Source organism: Aquarana catesbeiana, linkage group LG05, assembly GCF_042186555.1.
Source record: "Aquarana catesbeiana isolate 2022-GZ linkage group LG05, ASM4218655v1, whole genome shotgun sequence".
NCBI lineage: Eukaryota > Metazoa > Chordata > Amphibia > Anura > Ranidae > Aquarana > Aquarana catesbeiana.
In genome coordinates, this window is record NC_133328.1 from 394106384 (window position 1) to 394129950 (window position 23567).

The window sequence follows — 23567 nt, forward strand, 5'->3', positions numbered from 1 at the left end:
AGAAGGTTTTTTTAGCTTAATGCATAGAATGCAATAAGCTAAAAAAACCTTCTGCCTTTACAACCACTTTAATTTTAAATAGGACAAATTATATAATATAATTTTTACTTTTTATTTACAGTAGCACTGTTTTATCAAACGAATACTGATCAAAGTATTAAAAAAGTGCATTTTTTAATTGTTGTTTTTTTTTTGGTCTATGGACAAACCATAAAATAATTTTTTTGCCAGATAATGTCACCATGAAAGCCTTATTTCTCCTGGTATATTCTAAAAAATTATATATGCATATGATTTTGTATTTCTAAGTATTAACAAAGTTATAGCCAAAACAATAGGCCCATAGCAGACATGTAAAAAAAATGTGCTGGTCCTCAGGGGGTGTACAAGTGTTAGAGCTGAAATGTGTAACATATGACTTTCTTTTACACTTTCTTTGTATTCTGTTTACAAAGTAAATGCACTACTTCCTTCTTGGGATGTGAGCCAAGAAAACTCTCAGAAGATCAATAAGGCATTTAGCAGAAGCAGTTGCTAAATATAATTGTCAACATGGATTAAATGCCTTGTGTCGCTTATGCAATAAACGTCGTTTTAATGGAAACATAATATGACAATATCTAAAGTAGAAATGTTTATTATACATGACACCCTTAATTTTTATTACACATTCTTTGTATACCACATAATAACTTTGAATTATTTAATTTAATTGCAAAACCATGCTATGTTCTAGCTCAAAGCAACCAATCAGAGCTGAGATATCCCTAATAGCTGCTGAAAAGCTGATTTCTAATTGTTTATGCCATATACTCAGTGCTGATAAAGAAGCCTTTTTATTGCAGATTTTGCAATTATTAAAAATACAAAAATAATGTTGAAATAGAAAAATGCTTAGCAGAATTATATACTTTGCTTTATAGTATAAAGCTGCATCTATAAGTGTTTCCTGTTTGCCCATACATTTTCCAGCAATGCCTCCAATATGATCATATGTTTTGACAAGAAGTCAGTGTAGGCATTAATGAGTATCCAATTATGAGCACTCATGATCTTTAGAAGTGCTCATTATCATATTGACAAATTGGAGCATCTCTGAGAGCTGAGATAGATATTTTTTCTACATAACATAGTAAACAAGCCTTTTGCTATGCATATCAGGAACTCAGGAAGAAAAGTCAACTTTGGCAGTAGAGCAGTGAGGATCATGATGATCTTATAGCCTGTTGTTGACACTGAGATAGTCTGTCTACTGTATAGCTCAGTGGTCATCAACCCTGTCCTCAGGGCCCACTAACAGGCCAGGTTTTATGTATTACCTTGGAGAGATGCAGACTAGAATACTGCAATCACTGAGCAACAAATGATATCACCTGTGATGTATTTCAGTTATCTTGCAAACCTGGCCTGTTAGTGGGCCCTGAAGACAGGGTTAATGACCACTGGTATAGCTAACCTACATTTACTGAGCTCTGGTGACTTAAATCAGTGGTCATCAACCCTGTCCTCAGGGCCCACTAACAGGCCAGGTTTTATGTATTACTTTGTGGAGATGCAAACCTGGCCTGTTAGTGGGCCCTGAGGACAGGGTTGATGACCACTGATTTAAATGATCGGTCAGGCACACTAGCATTTTTTTAAGCTCCTAGAAGCTGTTATTAGCATTTTTTTCTGCTACTAGAAGCTAAATAGTGTTATCCTATGTGTCCATGCACACTACTTTAGGCTATTAGCATTTATTTAAGCTTCAGTGTTTAGGAGCAGACAAAAAATGTTTTTGTAGAGTTTCCTGGAGTGTTTTTTCAGCAGAAAGGCTCCTAAACGCTGCTAAACATCCCTAAACGCTGTTAAACGCTACTAATAGCGTTTTTTAAGCTTTAATTTCCTTTTTACTGCAAAAATCTTAAACTCTCTATCTAGCTATTACCAGCGTTTTTTTAGCTTAAAAAAAAAAACGCTAGTGTGCATGGAGCCTCAATGCGTTATTCCAGGGCTCATAGGTCTAAGGGATCCCAATCCTTCCAGATATAAAATTACATATTTCTGTAGCTTGCCCTGAAAAGTAGTGTGGTCAAAGTTAGAAAATCAGAAGGCTGGCTGTACAGAATTATACATCTTTCGGCAGGTAAAACAGATCACTAGCATGAGTTTGCCTGGTCCAGACCGGGCCAGAGGGTTAAAAGAAATTAAGTGTAGTTTCTGGAGGTTACTGAGGACGGATGCTTGGTTAGGAGGGTCAATATAGTGATAAGGGGCATCCGTAGATAAAAACACACTGGGGGGAGGGGGTGCACACAGAATCTAGTGCAGCTGTGCATAGTAACCAATCAGCTTATAACTTCAGCGTATTCAAATAAGGTTTGACAATAAAACCTAGAAGCTAATTGGTTTAATGCACCAGTTTTAGTAAATCTCTTTCACTGTGTCAAAGCTGACCAAAGTTGAATAATTCCCTTGCTATTGACCATTTACTTACATTATGATGCCTGACTGGAAAACTAGAGCTTTGCTAAGGAAGTTGCTAAGCGATGCCTAACTACACTGCAAAATTATAAACGCAACACTTTCGTGTTTGCCCCTATTTATCATGAGCTGAATTTAAAGATCTACAACTTTTTCTATGTACACAAAAGACCTATTTCTCTCAAATATTGTTCACAAATCTGTCTAAATCTGTATTAGTGAGCACTTCTCCTTTTTGCCGAGATAATCCATCCACCTCACAGGTGTGTCATATCAAGAGGAATGAACATTAAAGATTACATTAAAGGCCTTTTAATGTAGCCAGCCTAAGGCACACCTGTGCAATAATCATGCTGTCAAATCAGCATCTTGATATGCCACACCTATGAGGTGGATGGATTATCTCGACAAAGGAGAAGTGCTCACTAACACAGATTTACACAGATTTGTGAACAATATTTGAGAGAAATAGGCCTTTTGTGTACATAGAAAAAGTCGTAGATCTTTGAGTTCAGCTCATTAAAAATAGGGGCAAACGCAAAAGTGTTGCATTTATAATTTTGCTCAGTGTATTATTGTTCACCTTCCTCATCACAAGAGTGAGCTCTTGAATGCTGAGCTCAGAGCTACTGCATCAGGGGAGAGAAAGCACATGCAAGGGGGTTTGAATCAGAGAAAGAGCTTTCTCCCGTGATGCTTATGGTAGACAGTAACAGCCAGGCTTCTCCTAGCAGTGTCCTTAGCAACATCCTATAGGTTTTCTAGTCAGGTTTCGTGATGTATGTACATGACTTATACTTATTGCAAGGCCATTATTCAATATGTGTAAAGGGACCAGATTACTATCCTCATATTGACCTTTATTAGTTTGCAGGCTACTGGAGCCACGGTGAGTGGGCACTTCTCGTTTTGGTGGAGGTCAAAGTTGAATTGTTGAAGGATCACTCAGTTTTAAGAAGATCACATATTGATATGGTGTTGGGATCATCATGGTTGATTCATGGACTTTATTTATAGACTTTTTTAGTTGCATTATGATTAAGTTGACTTAGCGCCGACCCCCTTTTTTGCCTTTTGTTTCAAGGCCATTATTCAACCTTGGTCAAAGCTGCACAGCTTGTGTTTTATCTACAGACACTCCCTATCTGCATAAGCAGTTTTGTGGTAAAAGTAAATTATGCCTTTAAGCAAACAGTTCTATTTTATAGCATGAAGTGAGCTGTGATTAGGGTAGCATTGGTCTGTGATTGGATGGTGAATGCATGGGAGGATAAGAGGAGGTGATGAAAATTAATACAGGTAAAGTATGATCAGGTGATTTATAGAAGTGAAAGGTGAGTGAAAGTCAGCAGGGGAGGGAGGGGTTCACCCCCCAAGATTTTAGTGGTGCCCCCAGACTGCTGGATGCTGTGTGGGGCTAAGTGCCTTTCCTCCTGACCAACCTGCTGCAGGATTCCCACACTACACACAGAGCTCGGGGGAGCAGGATGGTCAGAAGGAGGAGCGCTTAGCCCTAATCTGTACACTGAGCAGATTCTTTCAGTGACTTTGACAGCCATCATAACAGTTGCCCTTTTGAGTCCTCTCTTGCAATACACACACAGTGCAAAGGATGCAAAAGGGCTGCTGCGGCTGTTCTGAGGGCCAGGGCAGTGTGAAGAGACGGTGTGCAGTCTGGGACGCAGAACGCTCATACCTGTCATGCCAGTGTGCTGGCTGCACTGCAAACATAGCCAGAGCCATCAATAGGTGGATCAGGCAATACACCTGTAACATGCTGGGTCAGCAGCAGAGCCAGGCAGAGAATGCCTTTGGGCAGTTCGGTTTAGGACTGCTTCATACACTGCCTCATTCTCTGCACAACACTAATGTTTATAGAGTATCACCTGAGCGAAGCACCACTCCTCTTGGAATATGCACTTATCCTTGTAAAGCAAAGTGCATGTTCTCCATACAGACAGGTAGTAACAGTATCAAATCCCCTCTTTATACACCGACAATGGGGCTGGGAACACACCAGCACACTAATGCCCCGTACACACGGTCGGACTTTGTTCGGACATTCCGACAACAAAATCCTAGGATTTTTTCCGACGGATGTTGGCTCAAACTTGTTTTGCTTACACACAGTCGCACAAAGTTGTCGGAATTTCCGATCGACAACCATGCGGTCACGTACACCACGTACGGCGAGACTAGAAAAGGCCGGTTCAGAACCAAGCCTTTGGGCTCCTTTTGCTAATCTCGTGTTAGTAAAAGTTTGGTGAGAGACGATTCGCGCTTTTTCAGACTCGTGGCTTTCAGATCGTTTTCTGCTGTTCAGTTTGTGCTTGTGGGTTTGTATCTGCTCTTCAGAGCGTGCAGTCAGTTCGTATCAGAGTTTTCTGTGTGATCTTGCCTGCTCGTTGCTGTTTTTCAGGTCGCTCTTCACAGGCCTTGCTGTTCTTCAGTGCGTTCTGTTACTTCGTTCTGAGCAGCCGACCGTTTTCTAGCCATGTTTCGTATGCGTACTCCTCGTACAGTTCGTGCTGTGCGGGGGCTTGGTGTTGGGGTCCTGACCTTGACACAAGTCCAGTCCATGAACAGGGTGGGGAGGAGTTCATGGACCAAGAATTGGTTGCTTCAGCGTCACCAGTTCTCTCATATGCCTTTGCTCCGTGAGATCCGTGAGAATAATCCTGATGATTTCAGGAACTTTCTCAGGATGACGGACCCCGTGTTTCACCGTTTGTTGGCTTCACTGACCCCTTATATCAGCTGTCAGGATACCTGCATGAGGCAAGCCATCACTCCGGAGCAGAGGTTGGTCGCTACCTTGCGGTATTTGGCCACAGGGAGAAGCCTGCAGGACCTCAAGTTCTCGACAGGCATCTCCCCCCAGGCTCTTCTTTGTGGACATTTACTGCTTGTGTTTGTTTTAGCTGACCCTGACAGAAATGTGTGGAGTGCAGAAAATGTCGTGATTGTGTAACCTTATACAAAGCACTGTTGGCTGTTATTTACTAAATGCAAAGACACTTTTCACTACAAGTGCACTTGCAACTGCACTGAAACTGCACTTGTAGTGCAAAGTGGATTTCCCCTTAGGAAATAACCCCCATTTTCTCATAAAACAACAATTACATCACCCCAAAAGTGTTGTAGCGTTGAGACAATAATCCACACATTCTTGATGAACAATCTTTTTAATACCTGCACAATCACATGTGCATTTACCAAAGGTTTTTCTGACAAACCAACATGTTTGTTGTATACCAATTTTTGTGGTGTCATTATCCAAAATCAAAATGTGCATTTTATAGAAAACAGGCCTGTGTAAAACCCACAAGAAAGACACAAATCTTGATCTTACAAAGTTCACATTTGGTAGAACTGGAAGGCAATATCAGACATGAGTATTTAGGAACTGTGTTTGATATTGCGTTCAGATGGGGGGAAATCACCCCTGGAAAAGCCAAATTTGGAAGATGCACACCAATTTCACAATGTCAACCTGTGCTAGCTGCCATCACGGGGGATCAAGGGACGTGTTTTGGGGGAGAAAGCCCTTCCTCACCGCTACTTTATTATTGAGGAAGGGGTTGCACCCCCAAAACGCGTCCATTGATCTCCCGTGATGGCAGATAGCACATGTTGGCACATTGTGTGCATCTTCCAAATTTGGCTTTGGGAAAAATCACAAAAACATTTAGCACATTGTAGCACACAAAAGAAGAAAGTGATTTGGAGGGGCTTTAAACTCGCCCCAAAACATCAATGATGTTTTTATATTTTGGAATAACATCATTGATCTTTTGCTTGATGTTTTCCAATTGTAAATTACACCCCATGATCTCCCCGATCAGGATCTGGGCACTTTCGGATGTGAAAGGATCTGGATCCACAACCTCACGATCACCTAAAAAGAGAGGAACCCCAAAATAAATTAGGTTTCAAAAAAATGCCGCAATCCATGTCTTATCTGAGCCTGTGGTCGCAGACACTCACCTGTTGTGGTAACTACTTCCATCATGTCTTCATCCTCCTGCTCATCTTGGGTTGGTGTTAGTTCCCCTTCTTCCAGAGGGGGGGGCTCTGGTCTCCTCGGATGAGGGGTGTCCTCCGAGTCTTTTCTCCCCTATGTAAAACAAAAATGGTATAATTAGCACACAGATATTTGATGTCAGAACTATAAAGATGAAACATTGCTTGGAAGTGGGGTACAATTATCTATTTTAGCAGCGTTCCAACATGTAGCTTTTTTAGTGTCCTTTGTCAAGCTGCAATACTTTACCTGTTTGGTAAAAGCTTCACAGATGTAGCCCCCTCTATAGTATACACTGGAGCACCTGTGTGGCCCCCCCTAATAAAAATGGTGTTCTTGTGTCCCACACTAGTGCTCCAGTGTCCAGATGTGAAAACAGCTGCTGAGTGTCCTCTCCTTACACACAATCTAGTTTGCATTTCATTCTAGTAACAAAGCCATCTACACAACCCAATTCTTTGAAGACAAGTATAGGGCGTCAAAATGGTGGCCAAATGCATATGGCCTAAACAATGGTATTTTATCGTCCGAAATAACAATGTGTGATCCGAACGAATAATGTGCCCATGAACATGAAAGTTGCCATTTTAAACTGTACAACAGTTTCTAAAAGCACATGGAGCAGCACGAACGTAATACACATAAAGAATAGGAACACAGCACAACTACTTACTTTTTTGCAGCACTCTCCGGATCTTTCTGTACTGCTCATGTTCTCATAATTTCAGGTCCGACCACCGCCTCCTGAGCTGATCTTTCGATCATCGTACCCCGAATTTCCGGTGCAGACTCCTGACCACTTTCGCCATGATCTTGGCCTTTCGGACATTGGGGTTGGGGTAAGGCCCATACTTTCCATCATAGTCGGCCTTCTTCAGGATGTCCGCCATCTCCAACATCTCCCCAAAGGACATATTTGAGTCCTTTAATCTCCTTCTGGATCGGGACGTTTCAGGCTCTGGCCTTTCCTCCTCCTCCTCCTCCTCGTTGCTACAATTAGCATGATCCTGCTGTCTATCCGCCATGTGCTCTTCCCCCACTGTGCCGAACGAAAAGGGGCGGGGAATAGACTAGAAAGAACGTCAGGGGCGGGCGGAGTTATACGCATGCGCAGTGTGTATAAATAGTAACGCGCGCGTCTTACGTACGATCTGTGAGCGGAGGAAGGAGCATCGGAGACGCCGATCGTGCTAACGAAGGTAGGATCTAAACTTGGGCCTATACTGCTTCGAAATGGAAGCCTATATTGTAACAAGATTAGGGGAGTTTGGCCTGACATTAGGGTTTGTCTTGTGTTGTGTCTTACAGAGAAAATGGATGGGTTCAACGACCACAATTTCCTGCCCCTGTTCATAGACAAGTACAGGGAGCTGCCCTGTCTGTGGCAAGTGAGACACCCCCACTATAATCACAAACAGAAGAGGCAGACAGCGCTGGAGAAACTGCTGGAGTTGGTGAAGCCGGTGGTCCCCACAGCAACCATCCCTTATTTGAAAGCTAAAATTGGTGGCCTGAGGAGCACTTATCTTAGGGAGCGCAAGAAGGTCACAGATTCCCAGAGGTCCGGAGCTGCAGCAGATGACGTTTATGTCCCCAGGCTGTGGTACTATGAGAGACTGCGATTTCTGTCAGACCACACTGAAGTCAGGGAATCCCTCTCTACTCTTCCTTCCACTCTTCCTTCCATACCAGCTGAGGCTTCCGATGTCCAACCTGGGCCTTCCAGCCAGGAAGAAGTGGAGGAGCCCAGCTGGAGTCAGGTATAGCATTCTTCTACAGATTTCTGGGCAATAAATAAATGATGTTTACTAGATATTATTATTGATCATTAATTGCTGATTAAAAAAAGTGCTTTACATATCAATAGACAGTAGTGGGCACCCAAAATTGGGAAAAGAATGAAAACTGCTGAGCTCAGAAGGATAGTCTGTTATATTTGTTAACATTCAATTTGCAGCAGTCAGGAGGTGAAAATTGTGTGTGATTGATGAATAAAAAACTAAAACTATGTCCCTTTTTCATACACAGGAAGACCTCAGCCAGAAGGAGGTTGTGGAATGTGGCAGTCAGGAGGAGGCGGGGATTAGTGGCAGCCAGGAGGAGGCGGGGCTAAGTGTCAGCCAAGAGAAGCCAGGGACAAGTAGCAGCCTGACTGAGTCTCAGGTCCCTCCCCTCCGCCTGCCATATAAACGAGCCAGGAAGGCCACTCCGAGTCCCGTGCAGGATTCAGCGTACAGGCTGATCCAGGAGGCTTCGGCGTCCCTCCGAGCCTTCCCCAGTCCTGAAGAGGCCTTTGCCTGCATGGCTGCCACAAAATTGCAGGGCATGCAGGAGGGTCAACGCAAGATCTCTGAGGACCTGATTTATAAAGTCCTTCGTAAGGGGGAGAGTGGGGAACTGACACACAAGACGGATGTCATTGAGAGGGACGATCCTCCTCCTAAACCTCCTCCTGCCACAACTCCACCACCACAGCCAAAGGCTGGAAGGAAGTGTAGAAGAAGACCTGAGAGTGATTGCCCTGGGTTCAGTCTGGTCTGACAGAAGCTGCAGTCTCTTGTATGACCACAGACTGGGGACACAGATGTCATCTGCTGCTTTCCGGATCTCTGGGACTTCTGGACCAGACTGCCCTCCCTTATGATATGGACTCCTCAGGCCACCAATTTTGCTTTTAAATAGTTGATGTCTGCCCCGGGGGTCCAAGGCTTCGCCCACTTCTGCAGTTTCTCCAGCGTTGCCTCCCTCTTTGTTTAGTTGTGAGCCCTTAATAAAATATTTTTGGGTAAATTCTACTCTCCTGTGTGTGTTTTCATCCAAAAAGGACAGTTTGTTGGTGACGATTCAGGTACATTTCTAAAGTACAATGTGAAATTAACAAGGGAAAACAACACCAAACAATCTCCCACAGATTAAATAGAACAACATATTAGTGGTGTTGTGGGAACTTGTCACAAAAAACACACAAACATTTTCGGGAATACAAATCAAAATCACGAAAAAAAAAAAAAAAGAAAAAAGAGAAACACAAAAAAAGAATCTACATTAAAGTCCAAAAAAAAAAAAAAATTTTGTTGTCAGATGTGAGAAATCAAAATATATTGAGGGAATATAAGTAACGAAATAAGTTTGTGAGAAGTGTGTGTGAATATGAGCAGCAAAACTACTTAATTCTTGTCACATTATAAAGAAGAAGAGAGTGCGCTGTATTAAACCATTTTGAACATTGCAGCGTGACGAAAGTGCTGTATCCATTCCGAACGCTACGTTTACCAGAACGAGCTGTCCCATGTCGGAATTTCTTCTGAGCATGCGTGGCACTTTGTGCGTCGGAACAGGCCACACACGGTCGGAATTGACGCGATCGGATTTTGTTGTCGGAAAATTTTATCTCCTGCTGTCCAACTTTGTGTGTCGGAAAATCCGATGGAAAATGTCCGATGGCGCCCACACACGGTCGGAATTTCCGACAACACGCTCCGATCGGACATTGTGCATCGGAAAATCCGACCGTGTGTACGGGGCATAATAGTTTCCAAACAACCAACCAGAAGTTGCTTTCTTCTTCCAGGTAAGTGACAGTTGCAATCTGATTGGCTGCTCCAGACAACACTTCTCCTTCCACTACTGACATGTACTCCAAACAAGGCAGAACACTGTGCTTAAAGGGGACCCAGTCATCTGTAACCTTCTGACCCCTGCACAGTGCATTACATATTAGTAACCTCTGCGATACTTACTCCTGACCTCTGCACAGTGGGGTTGATTTACTAAAGGCAAATAAACTGTGCACACTGCAAAGTGCAGTTGCCCTCTGCAAGTGCAGTTGCTCCAGAGCTTAGTAAATGAGGTAAGGCATCACTTTGTAAAAAATACCCAATCACATGCAAGGAAAATAAAAATAAAAACATAATTTTTTGCTTGCACGTGATTGGATGATGGAATTCATGAGCGTTTCTGCTCATTTACTAAGCTCTGAAGCAACTGCACTCGCAGAGTGCAGTCTTTTTTCCTTAAGCAAATCAACCCCAGTGTGTTACATACCCCTGACCTCTGCGTCACTTACTTCTGACCTCTGTAAAGTATATTATATACTACCAGTGGTAGCTGGTGGTATATTTTTTTTGAGGGGGGGGCAAACAATGCACCCACAGCCACCCTCCTCATGGTAGGTCAGGTCACCTACACCACCCCACCCCCCTGGTCGGTCAGTCAGTCAATCGGTCGGCTACCAGCCCTGCACTTACCCCACCTATGGCGCGAGTAGTGGTTCTCTACGGGCGGTGGCTTCCCCTGCGTCTTCTCCTCTGCATAACAGTGGCAATGCATCTCCTCCCTCCTCCTTTCTTCTCCTTCCTTCGCCTCCTAGGCCAATAGGATTGCTTTTCTTTTCGGTCATTCAGGAAACAGGTCACATAATTGGCCGGGAGGAGAATCAGGAGCAGCAGCAGATGACATTTATGTCCCCAGGCTGTGGGGGACAGACAGACTGCAGTTTTTGTCAGACCAGAGTGAACCCAGGCCATCACTATCTACACTTCCTTCCACACTTCCTTTCACTCTTCCTTCCACCTCAGCTGAGGCTTCCGATGTACAACCTGGGCCTTCCACCCAGGAAGAAGATGTGGAGGAGCCCAGCTTGAGCCAGGTATAGTATTGTTCAACATATTTCTTCTCCAAAAATTGAATGATGTTAACTAGATGCTATTATTGATCACTAATTTCTGATTTAACAAAGTGGTTTACATATCAATAGACAATAGTAGCCAAAAATGATTGAGACAAGAATGAAAAATGCTGGGGTCAGGATGATAATCTTTTCTATTTGTTAACATTCAATTTGCAACAGGCATGAGCTCAAAATTGTGTGTGATTGATGACCAAAAAACTAAAAATATATCCCATTTTCATACACACTAAAGTCTCAGCCAGCAGGAGGAGGGGGAAAGTGGCAGCCAGGAGGTGGCCGGGTCTAGTAGCCCGACCGAATCGCAGGTTCCTCCCCTCCGCCTTCCAACAAAAAGGCCCAGAAAGGGGAGGAAGGAGGAGTCAGCGCTTGGTTTGATTCAGCAGGCTACTGTGGTCCTCAGAACCACCCCCAGTGTTCAAGAGGCCTTTGGCTATATGACGGCCAGTAAGATGCAAGAAATGGAGGATGGCCAATACCTCATCTGTGAGGAGGTCATATTCAGGCCCTAAATAAGGGGGGTGAGGGGCCAACTCACCAACAAAAGTCATGTATGTTGGACCATACCCCTCCTCCACCAGATGCCACAACTCCAACACCACAGCCACAGCCTGGAAGGAAGCATGGAAGGAAGTCAAGAGAGTGGCGGCCTGGGTTCGGTCTGGTCTGGCAAAAGACGCAGGCTGTGGTAAAACCACAGCCTGGGGACATATATGTCATCTGCTGCTGCTCCCGATCCCTTGGAGTCATGGACCAGATTGTGCTCCCTATTAAATGGACTCCTCAGGCGACCAATTTTGCCTGTCAAATAAATGATGTCTACCCTGGGGTACAAAGGCTTTGCCAATTTCAACAGTTTATCCAGCGTTGCATTCCTCTTTAGTTTGTTATGACTCCTAATAAATTTCTATTTTTTTATTGACAAATACTTGGCTATGTGTTTTACTTCAGAAAGGACAGTTTGTTTGTGAGTAGGCAGGTACATTTCAAAAATACAATGTCAAATTAGCAAGGGACACCAATGCCAACCAATCTCCTTGAGGTTAAAAAATACAAGATAATAATGGTGTTGTGGTAACTTGACACACAAAATGACAAAAAATATTATGGAGATCACTATAAAAAAAACAAAAAAAAAATCAGGAGATCTTGATAAAAAAAAAGTAGATCACTATAAAAAAAATAATAAACATTATTCTGGAGATCTGCTGGCGAAAAAAAAAAAATATATATTATTCAGGAGATCACGCAAAAAAATAAAGAAATCAGTTTGTCAGAACTGTGTGTGAATATCAGCAGCAAAGCAACTTCATTATTCTAGCATTATAAAGAAGAAGAGAATGCGCTGCATTGAAAGATGAAAAAATTTGCAGCGTGACGAATGTCTCCATTACGAACGCTAGTTTTACAAGACCGAGCGCTTCCGTCTCACACTTGATTCAGAGCATGCGTGTAATTTTGTGCCTCGGACTTGTGTACACACGCTCGGAATTTCCAACAACAAAGTTTTTGGTCCTCTTTATAAAGTGTGAAAAAATCTTGTTTGATTTCTATAAAAATGTGTGTGGTAGACTACATTTTAAGGCAGAGGCATTGCTAGTGCTGGACACAGTAGCGTCTCCTCCATGGGTGCAATGTATGCTGGACGAAAAGGCCCCAAAGCTGTGGGTCCTACACATGGGTGTGCGCAGCCTATTGCATTAGGGTGTGCAACCCAAAGCTCAAACATACAAGCTTTTCTCTGCAGCCTCAAATGCACTGGACAGTGAATGAATGGGGAGTGCTCTGTGCTTAGTGGCTTCTTGTTTATTCACAAATGGAAGCATAGTAAACACAGTTTACTATGCTTACATTATGATTGAACACAGTGAGTGAGTGTGTTCATTTAGAAAAAAGGCCAGTAAATGACATTTATTTATTAGAGGTACTTATATACAGCGAGATCAATTTACGTATCACTTTACACAATATTGTACATTCACATCAGTCCCTGCTCTCAAGTAGCTTACAATCTAAGATCCCTAAAAAAAAGATCCCTAAGATCCCTAAAAAATCTAATGGTATCTAAGTATACTACTTATTGTAGTGTATAGAGTTTTATTTTATGTTAATAGTGGTTTTTATTGGTATACTATAGATTTATTATTTATGCTACATTTGTTGCTCAAATAGTTACCATTTCAAAGGAGTTCAGTCCTGCGCCCACCCACTGCTGTTCTGAGGATAGGATTATATAGCTTTAATGTCTAGATTGCCATCATCTATGTTGTTTTTATCACTTACCCGCCGCTGCTGGGATGGCGGATGGGAATACATAGTTAACGCTATGAATTTATTGCTCTTGCCACATTGGATGTTTATATGTTATTATTTGGGATGACTGCATTTGTGTTTGCCCGCTGTTGCCATGACAGCAAACGGGATTATATATACTGGCTATTCGACACCTGACTCCTTGACCCTTTGAAAAAGTCACATGTTAGTGACGCAACGCGTCAGTGAGGAGTCAGGTGCCGCTGCTTCCAGGGTACGGCCGAACCCGGAAGCATCCATTTACTTTGCTGTTATCACCTTATTTATATGTAAGTTACTATTCTTTATCATTAAATAAAATTTCGAAATACTGCACTATGGAGCCCATTTTTCTCTATTACCACATATCCGATGGTATATACTGAGGGTGGAAGAGTCCTATTGTGAACTGCATATCAAGTCTCCCCCGTGTATTGTGGTCTCAACCGGATCTTCTGTGGAGTATTCCGCCTGTCGGTTCATGCTTGATTCGGCCAATTGGGGGCCGCTGCTACAGGTGAGAGGCTTGGGGAAACAGGTGCCAGACGCTGGAGCATGATCTGATGATCCTTATCTATCTGGGACACCTTTTTTCACAGTGACTGTCCTTTTGCACTTCCACTTTCCTCTGCCAGTACTATCAGAAGATCGTATCCTGTTGTTATTAGGAGCTGCATTTTACTCCATATTGGACTATACATATTTTTTGGGAGCTACACCATTTGCTTATTGGATTTTATTTATTTAGCCCCTTGATTGTTTGTTTGGGACATTTATCACGCACACTTGTGTGTTTCCTTTCTTTGCACATTGTCACTTTTATATTTGGTGGCACTTTATTCTGAATGATATACTTGTTCTTCCTTTGTAACTATATTGCACTTTCTTAATTTATTATTTATTACAAATTTATTGAATTTCATCAGCCATTTTGATTGTACGTTTGGGACATTCATCACACACATTTTATGTGTCCCCCCTTTTTTCTTTGCACACTGTCACTTTAATATTCGCTGCACTCTATTTTGTATGAGCTACATCAGGGGTGTCCAAACTTTTTTCAAAGAGGGCCAGATTTGATGAATAGAACATACTTGAGGGCCGACCATTTTGCCTGACATTCTTAAACCATTAAAATTTGGTCTAAGTGTGTCAGTCCGAGCGCTAATACACGGCCCAGCAAGAATTCTCTTGCCTTTGTGCTGTGTGTGGTGAATAGATGAGCTCGGGCGTGTTATTTGGATATACCGGATTTAATCGGGTTATAACAAGCACCTTCAATTTAAAAAGGAAGTTTCAGGAAAAAAAATCTTAAATTTTAAATAAAGAACTGTGAAGCAAAATAAGGGTCAGTGCCCATCAATGCAGCCTAATCAGTGCCTATCTGCAGCCCCCACTCCATTGCCATGAATGCAGCCCCCACCGCATTGCCACGAATGCAGCCCCCACCGTATTGCCATGAATGCAGCCCCCACTGTATTGCCATGAATGCAGCCCCCACCGTTTTGCCATGAATGCAGCCCCCACCGTATTGCCATGAATGCAGCCCCCACCATATTGCCATGAATGCAGCCCCCACAGTATTGCCATGAATGCAGCCCCCACAGTATTTCCATGAATGCAGCCCCCACCGTATTGCCATGAATGCAGCCCCCACATTGACATGAATGCAGCCCCCACTCCATTGCCATGAATGCAGCCCCCACTGTATTGGCATGAATGCAGCCCCCACATTGACATGAATGCAGCCCCCACACTAACATGAATGCAGCCCCCACCACATTGACATGAATGCAGCCCCCACCACATTGACATGAATTCAGCCCCCACCACATTGACATCAATGCAGCCCCCACATTGACATGAATGCAGACTCACCATTGCCGTCAGTGCAGCCTGAATCATGTCCATCTGCAGACTTGGAGGAGACAGGGAGGGGGCGGGATGAGTGCCAACAGATATACAGGAGAAACTCCTGTTTTTATCGGCAGCCTCTTTAATTGAAAGTCCCGCCTCCTATGATGGACAAAACAATTGTCCAATAGCAGCGCAGGAGATGGGATTTCCTTTTACACAGGACGCTGTGTAAACAGGAAATTCTCCTGTATCCTGTACGGCGCTTGTCCCGCCCCCTCCAAGGCAGCCAGCATATCTATCTTTTGTGGCCCCCGGCACTCGGGTATTCGTTGGGGGCCACAAAAGATATATATGTCAAAATTACCAGGCAGGCCGTCCGAAACATGACCGCGGGCCGGACTTTGGACATGCCTGAGCGACATGGTTCACTTTGCTACCTTATTGCACTTTCTAGTATCAGACATCTATCATCACACTTGATGAGATTTTGCTATTGTTTTATACTGTGTTCTAGGAATTTTTTTGGATTTATCAAGTACATTGCATCTTATTGTATCTTATGCCACTGCTTTCTATTGTTTTTTCAATGTACCTATTTTTTACATTTTTACCTACAGGTAAGCCTATAATAAGGCTTATCTGTAGGTAAAATGAATATCTCCTAAACCTGCGCATGCGCAGTGACGGTCCAGTGAAGGTCCGGTGTATCGCGTCAGACCTTGCCGAAATTGAGGACTCCCGTGTGTGGAACGCTGAGGGGAAAATGTCAGCTCCCTATGCGTTGACCAGGATGCGATGGGGGGACCTCGTTCTAAGGTAAGTATTTCATAATGAGTTAGTATGCGGTGCATACTAGCTTATTATGCCTTTGCCTTACAGTTTTTTTTTTTTCGTTTGCGGGTATACAACCACTTTAACAGTTTGAATCTCAGCCGGTTCCTGCTGGCCAAGATTTAAACCCTGTATGGCCAGCCTAAGTAGTCCCCAAATATTTTATTGAGGTTTTCCTTTAAGTTGGGCGCAAAAAAAATGTGTTAGCTCTCTGTTTATATTATGCTAAGATTTACTGGTTATGTGTCTGCGAGACTCTCACTTGCGGCACAGTAATTAAAGCATATTTTGTTTATATACAGTTTTAGCACTATGTACAGTAATTGCGGCCGATTACTGAAAGGGTTTCTGTAATTTACCAAGGTTAACCCAAAGATTTTACCATAATTATGTAAATGATATCAAATGTGCTTTAGATAATTAATGACATTCAAATCAGAAACATTTGATTATGTAAGATCTGCCCATAAACTGCCTACTTAATAAATAAAACCAAAGTTGTCAGAAACCGATAGTCGAATCCCCTAAAATTTTTGAAGGAATCTTTTGGTGAACATTCACTGGGAACCTTTGGAGAATTTTTAAAGAAAAAATCATTAACAAACCTATTTTTGAAAAAGCAAACACATTATTATATTATTAATTACAAAGATACCCACATGACCATCCTGTTCAGGGTATTGCCTCTCAAGTAGGGATGAGCTTTATGTTCGGGTCAAACTTGAGTTCGATTCGAACATTGGCTGTTCGCCTGTTCTCCGAATAGCAAACAATTAGGGCTGTTCGCGGCAAATTCGAAAGCCGCAGAACACCCTTTAAAATCTATGGGAGAAATCAAAAGTGATAATTTTAAAGGTTAATATGCAAGTTATTGTCATAAAAAGTGTTTGGGGACCTGGGTCCTGCCCAGTGGACATGTATCAATGCAAAAAAAAAAGTTTTAAAAATGGCAGTTTTTTCAGGAGCAGTAATTTTAATAATGTTTGAAGTGAAACAATAAAAGTGTAATATTCCTTTAAATTTAGTACCTGGGGGATGTCTATAGTATGTCTGTAAAGTGGCTCATGTTTCCCGTGTTTAGAACAGTCTGACAACAAAATTACATTTCTAAAGGAAAAAAAAGTCATTTAAAACTACTGGTGGCTATAATGAATTGTCGGTCCTGGCAATACACATAAAAGTTCAAAGAAGAAGAAACCGGAGGAAGATGCTGGACGAGAAGACTGGAGGAAGAAGCGGAGGAAGATAGCGGAAGAAGCGGGGGAAGAAGAAGATGGAGGAAGAAGAAGAACACCGAAGGAAGACCAGAAGAAGATGGAAGAAGAAGCGGGGAAAGAGGAAGACATTAATAAAGGAATTGTCAAAAACCGTCTATTGTCTTTTTTTAAACATTTTTTACACTTTTTTTGTGAAATGGTTGGGGTACAATTGTACCCCATTACCAATTCACACAGGGGGTGGTGTCTGGGGGTCCCCTTGTTAAAGGGGGCTTCCAGATTCCGATAAGCCCCCTGCCTGCAGACCCCCACAACCACCGGGCAAGGGTTGTGGGGATGAAACCCTTCTCCCCATCAACATGGGGACAAGGTGCTTTGGGGGGCTACCGGTTCAGGAGGGGGGGGGCGCTCTCTCATCCCCCCTCTTTTCCTGCGGCCTGCCAGGTTGCGTGCTTGGATAAGGGTCTGGTATGGATTTTTGGGGGGACCCCATGCCATTTTTAAAAAAAATTTGGCACGGGGTTCCCCTTAAAATCCGTACCAGACCTGAAGGGTCTGGTATGGATTTGAGGGGGACCCCCACGGCATTTTTTTTAAATTTTGGCGCGGGGTTCTCCTTAATATCCATATCAGAACTGAAGGGCCTGGTATGGAATTTGGGGGGACCCCCAGGCATTTTTTTTTTTAATTTTGGTTTGGGGTTCCCCTGTGGGGGAATCCTATGCCATTTTTATCAATGAACTTTTATGTGTATTGCCGGACCGACAATTCATTATAGCCGTGAGTACTTTTAAGTGACTTTTTATTCCTTTAGGAATGTCATTTGCTCTCAGACTGTTCTAAACACGGGAAACATGCTCCACTTTACAGGCATACTATAGACACCACCCAGGTATGAAATTTAAAGGAATATTACACATTTATTGTTTCATTTTAAGCATTATTAAAATCACTGCTCCCGAAAAAACGGCCGTTTTTAAAACTTTTTTTTGCATTGATACATGTCCCCTGAGGCTGGACCCAGTTACCCAAACACTTTTTAAGACAATACATGCATATAAGCCTTCAAAATTAGCACTTTTGATTTTTCATGTTCGTGTCCAATAGACTTTAACGGTGTTTGGGTGTTCGAACAAATTTTTTGCCTGTTCGCATGTTCTAGTGCGAACTGAATGGGGGCTGTGTTCGGCCCATCCCTACTCTCAAGCTATGAAATATCTTGTAAAAGGTTGTTTCTTTGACAGCACAGAGAGGAACAATTTAAAGAGACACAAGGTTAAAACCAGACCAGTTCTTGAAACAAGTGAATAGGGATGATTAATGTTGCAGTATAGAAAAGTTCTCAGCATCTCTGTGCTCTTTTCCTGAACAGAATTCATTCAATGGGTAATTTAGTTTCATTGTGCTAGAATTGCCTTTGACCTTCAGCATGAACAGCACTGGTACAGAATAGCAGCTTGAATGTCATACCTGGAAGCTTTGAAAAAAAATTAGCTAATTAGTAAAAAAAATAAATCTATGTGAATAGTGGCTGCTTTCTTTTTAAATGCCCAATTAAACTTTTGAACGAACGCTCATCTAAACCTTTTGCTGCAATGCCATCACTAATTTTCTGTGTTAATCGCCCCATTTCACCGAAAATGGGCCCGTCTCTCAATACCTCTTTTTATGTATGTTTGCATCATGGCAGTTATTGACCCCCTGCTTAAAGCAGAACTGCAGCCAAAAAGAACAAGAAAATGTAAATAACCCATTAAAAGACAAAACCAACTTTTGCAGCAATATTCATCTTCCATCCAGAGATTCCTTACACAGTACTTTGTTCTGCCACTAGATGTCTGGTGGCCATTGTTCAGTTCACTTGCTCTGAGTCCATGTGGTTTTGGACCGACCCTAGTCAGTGACTGAACAGTGAAAGCATGCTTCATGTTAGCATATGAACTGATTGACTGCTTATACTGCTTTTCCTTCTAACACTTCAGGGACTGCAAGGGGCTGATAACAAGTGGTGAAGAGCTTGGGTTCCGTCCCTAAGAACAAGTCTGATTCAAGAAGTTATACTGGATGTGTTGAACAATACATTTAATGATGTATTCATGATTACAGAGCTGCATTCATTTTTTGGTGGGGTTTTGAGAAATGGCCCTCCCCAAACAGGATATTGCGCTGAACCTGTAAAGAATAAGAGAACCAGAAACTTTGCTAAGTAGAAGAGTGGTTTTGGTAATAAAGTTGGCAGTGCCTCCACCCAGGACAGGGCTTCTACTAATCAAGTCAAAAAAAGTTTAAATAAACTAATTAACATTAACCATAAATATATAGATGCACACCAGTATGGAAATAATACAAGCTTTATATAAGAAAAGATTATTACTAGTACACATATCCAATGTATAAATAGGAATTATCAGCAAAGAGCCCAATAGGAGTCCTGATGGAATTGTGCACATATACATAGGTATATATAGTTATTATTAAAGTGTAAGTTCACTTTTACAAAAAATCTGTAAAGTGAACTTACACTGGACCCCCTACCCATCGTACCCGGTCCCGCTGACCTGGAGTCCTGCGATCACCCATTCTAACACATTGGATAGCCACTTTACCGGTCCAGGGATTTGAAATCCCTGTGGCTTTCTCTCCTCTTCTCCAGCACTGACAGGACGAGCTACGTGGGTTCTGCTTGATGGGCGCCGCTCATGTGACGGCGCCGATCAATTAGAATGCCTCCTATGTGTACCTTTACAAGGTACATTTAAGAGATTAAGCTGAGGGGATTTCTAATCCCCGGACAGGTAAAGCGGCTATCTGGTGTGTCAGAACGGGTGATCGCGGGACTCCAGGTCAGAGGAACAGGGTGCGATGGGGAGGGGGTCCAGTGTAAGTTCACCTTACAGATTTTTCTGTAAAGGTGAACTTACTCTTTAAAGATACCTCCAGATAAATGTTAAAGCAAACTTTAGTTGCAGAGGCTCATGAGGATGATCGTGATGTGACGTATTTGTCTTGATGCCGAAGACCAAAATGATGGGGAAATCTTCCAACTGTTGTCCAACCTGCCTGGAATGCAGCTTCTTACCAGCAGAAACTGTGGTCTGGCACTGGAACTTAGAGTCAGCCTATCTACTCTGTCAAGTAATTGGTCCTCTAACTACCAAGTCACCATCAAATCCCTCACCTAGCTCTAGCCTATGCTGGTTATTAAGCCCTAAGCTAAAACTAGCTATAGAAGGGAGAGGGTTGCCTAAAAAAAACAGGAGCTGCAAATAAACTCTATTGCAATAAACCGGTCCACCTACTGACATACAACAAGTTGACCACTACACTTACACGCACTCTTTCACAGACGTAGGTCTCTGGTAATAAAGAAGGGGGGAACTAATGCACAGACCACAGGGACTAAATAAAACCTAACCAAGTAGCTGCCAACATAAGGGTGTTCTCACACTAAATAAGAATAATAATATAAAAAGGTAATGTGGCTTACTAAAAGAGCAAATAATTATGATGTAACAATTAATAATAATAATAATAATAATAATAATAATAATAATTCTTTGGAAGTTCCAAAGGGATAAATCCAAATGAATGATGCGTCCTTAAATTAATCTCTCATCAGAATTGTATAGCCAGAGATAAACAAACCAATGCTATAACAATTAATGAATAACCGCCCTCCAAGCAATAATTAATGTCCACAAAAATTAATAATAAAGAAAGCTAGCCACTCCCAGATTTGTTGCGCTTGTGTCCCATAGACTTTAACAATGTAACAACTTTAACAATAATCGTGTGTTCGAACAAATTTTTTGGCTGTTTGCATGTTCTGCTGCAAACCAAACCAGGGGGTGTTCGGCTCATCCCTACTCCACACCCATCATCCGGAAACTTTTTAAGTTGCCTGGATACAGAGGGACCTATCAGGCAGACTGGCAGCAGCAGAGCACACAGATCAGCCCTGACTAAACAATTGCAGGTCACTAAATACAGTGAGCCAAACTATGTTTTTACCTCATTCAAAATTATGGTCCCACTGACTACAGAGTGCCAGCTAAATTTACCTATCAAAAACAAACACTAATGCCGCGTACACACGACCGAACATTCCGGGAGAAAAGTTCCGACGGAATTATTCCATTGGACATTCCGATCCTGTGTGGGCTTCATCGTACTTTTTCTTTCGAAAATTCTGACGGACCTAGAAATAGAACATGTTTCAAATCTTTCCATCAGAATCAGTTCCTATCGGGAAAACCGCTCGTCTGTATGCTGTTCTGATGGAGCAAAAACGACGAAAGGGCAGCTATTGGCTACTGGCTATTGAACTTCCTTTTTCTAGCCCCGTCGTACATCATCGCGTTCTAAACGATCAGACTTTGGTGTGAATGACTGTGCAGGGGGGCGGGGGACTGTCAGGACAAGTCTGATCATTGGAGGAGAGCAGGCTGAGTTCTCAGCACAGCTAGAGAATTGGCCACGCTGTGCGACGCAAGGGCAGCTATTGGCTACTGGCTATTGAACTTCCTTTTTCTAGTCCCGTCGCACATCATCGCGTTCTGAACGATCGGACTTTGGTGTTATTGTGTGTGGGCAAGTCCGTTTCAGCGGAACTCCGTTGGAACTCCATCGAAAAAAATGTCAGAGTTTATTCTGACGGAAAAAACGGTCATGTGTACGCGGCATAACACTTATCTAGATATCCTAGCACCTACCTAGGAGGGTGCTACAGCTATTTACAAATACAAACAGTGACTCACCTATAGTAATGAGCAGTATTGCATGTAAATTGTACTATAAACAAGTGTGCATGGAGTTGAATTCAAATAACATGCGTTAAAGAGCACAACACAAAAAAAGTATGTTAAAGAACACACTAATGCCCCGTACACATGGTCAGACTTTGTTCGGACATTCCAACAACAAAATCCTAGGATTTTTTCCGACGGATGTTGGCTCAAACTTGTCTTGCATACACACGGTCACACAAAGTTGTCGGAAAATCCAATCGTTCTAAACGCAGTGACGTAAAACACGTACGTCGGGACTATAAACGGGGCAGTGGCCAATAGCTTTCATCTCTTTATTTATTCTGAGCATGCGTGGCACTTTGTCCGTCGGATTTGTGTACACACGATCGGAATTTCTGACAACGGATTTTGTTGTCGGAAAATTTTATATCCTGCTCTCAAACTTTGTGTGTCGGAAAATCCCATGGAAAATGTGTGATGGGGCTTACACACGGTCGGAATTTCCGACAACAAGGTCCTATCACACATTTTCCGTCGGAAAATCCAACCGTGTGTACGGGGCATAAGACATATTTTTTAATCCAATACTTTTTTTAGCTTTGGACTGATAAGAGATAAAGATAGAGAACTACTGTTGTTTTTTTTTGTTTGTTTTATGATCTGTGTCCCCATTTGGGAGATTTCCCCTCAATTCCTGTATTTACTGTCTGCACAGGTAGTGATGAGAAATCACTTCAGTGGGTACACAGACTGCAACAATACAGGTTTTGTGGAAATGTTAGGACCTCTGTCAGGTTATTATTACTTTTTGGTGATCACTCCCCTCATTTTTTTTGTCTTGCTCTTACAGGCCATTACAAGGACAGACAGGGAGGTAAAATCGCCCCAACTTGAAGTTTGAGTTTTTAAGCTTTTTTTTAAGTATAATTCAAAACAAGGTTCAGCAAGGTCCAACTTTCTTTTTTTTCTGGCATTGCCAATATAATGTCACAGAAGGTGTGATGGTTAGTAAAAGTAGGCATGCTTTTAGGTAAGTTAGGTTTTAGATTAATTGGATGAAGTTTGCATAAACCATGGTGGGATCTAAATGTTACAATTTTATAGGGAAGAATGGGAAAAGTTTAAAATCATTCTAGTAATTGTAAACCCTCACCTTGTAAAACAACCAATTCAGTTTAAAATAGAAATAAAAGGCAAAACACGTGTGTGTGTGTGTGTGTGTGTATATATATATATATATATATATATATATAAATATAAATATATATACACTCAGAGAGCTGGGGGAGGATAAACAGCATCACACTGGTCTTTCCAGTGAATGACTGTGCAGGGGGGGACTGTCAGGACAAGTCTGATCATTGGAGGAGAGCAGGCTGAGTTCCCAGCACAGCTAGAGAATTGGCCACGCTGTGCTCTCATGTCTAGTGTGGTCAGTTACCCGGTAT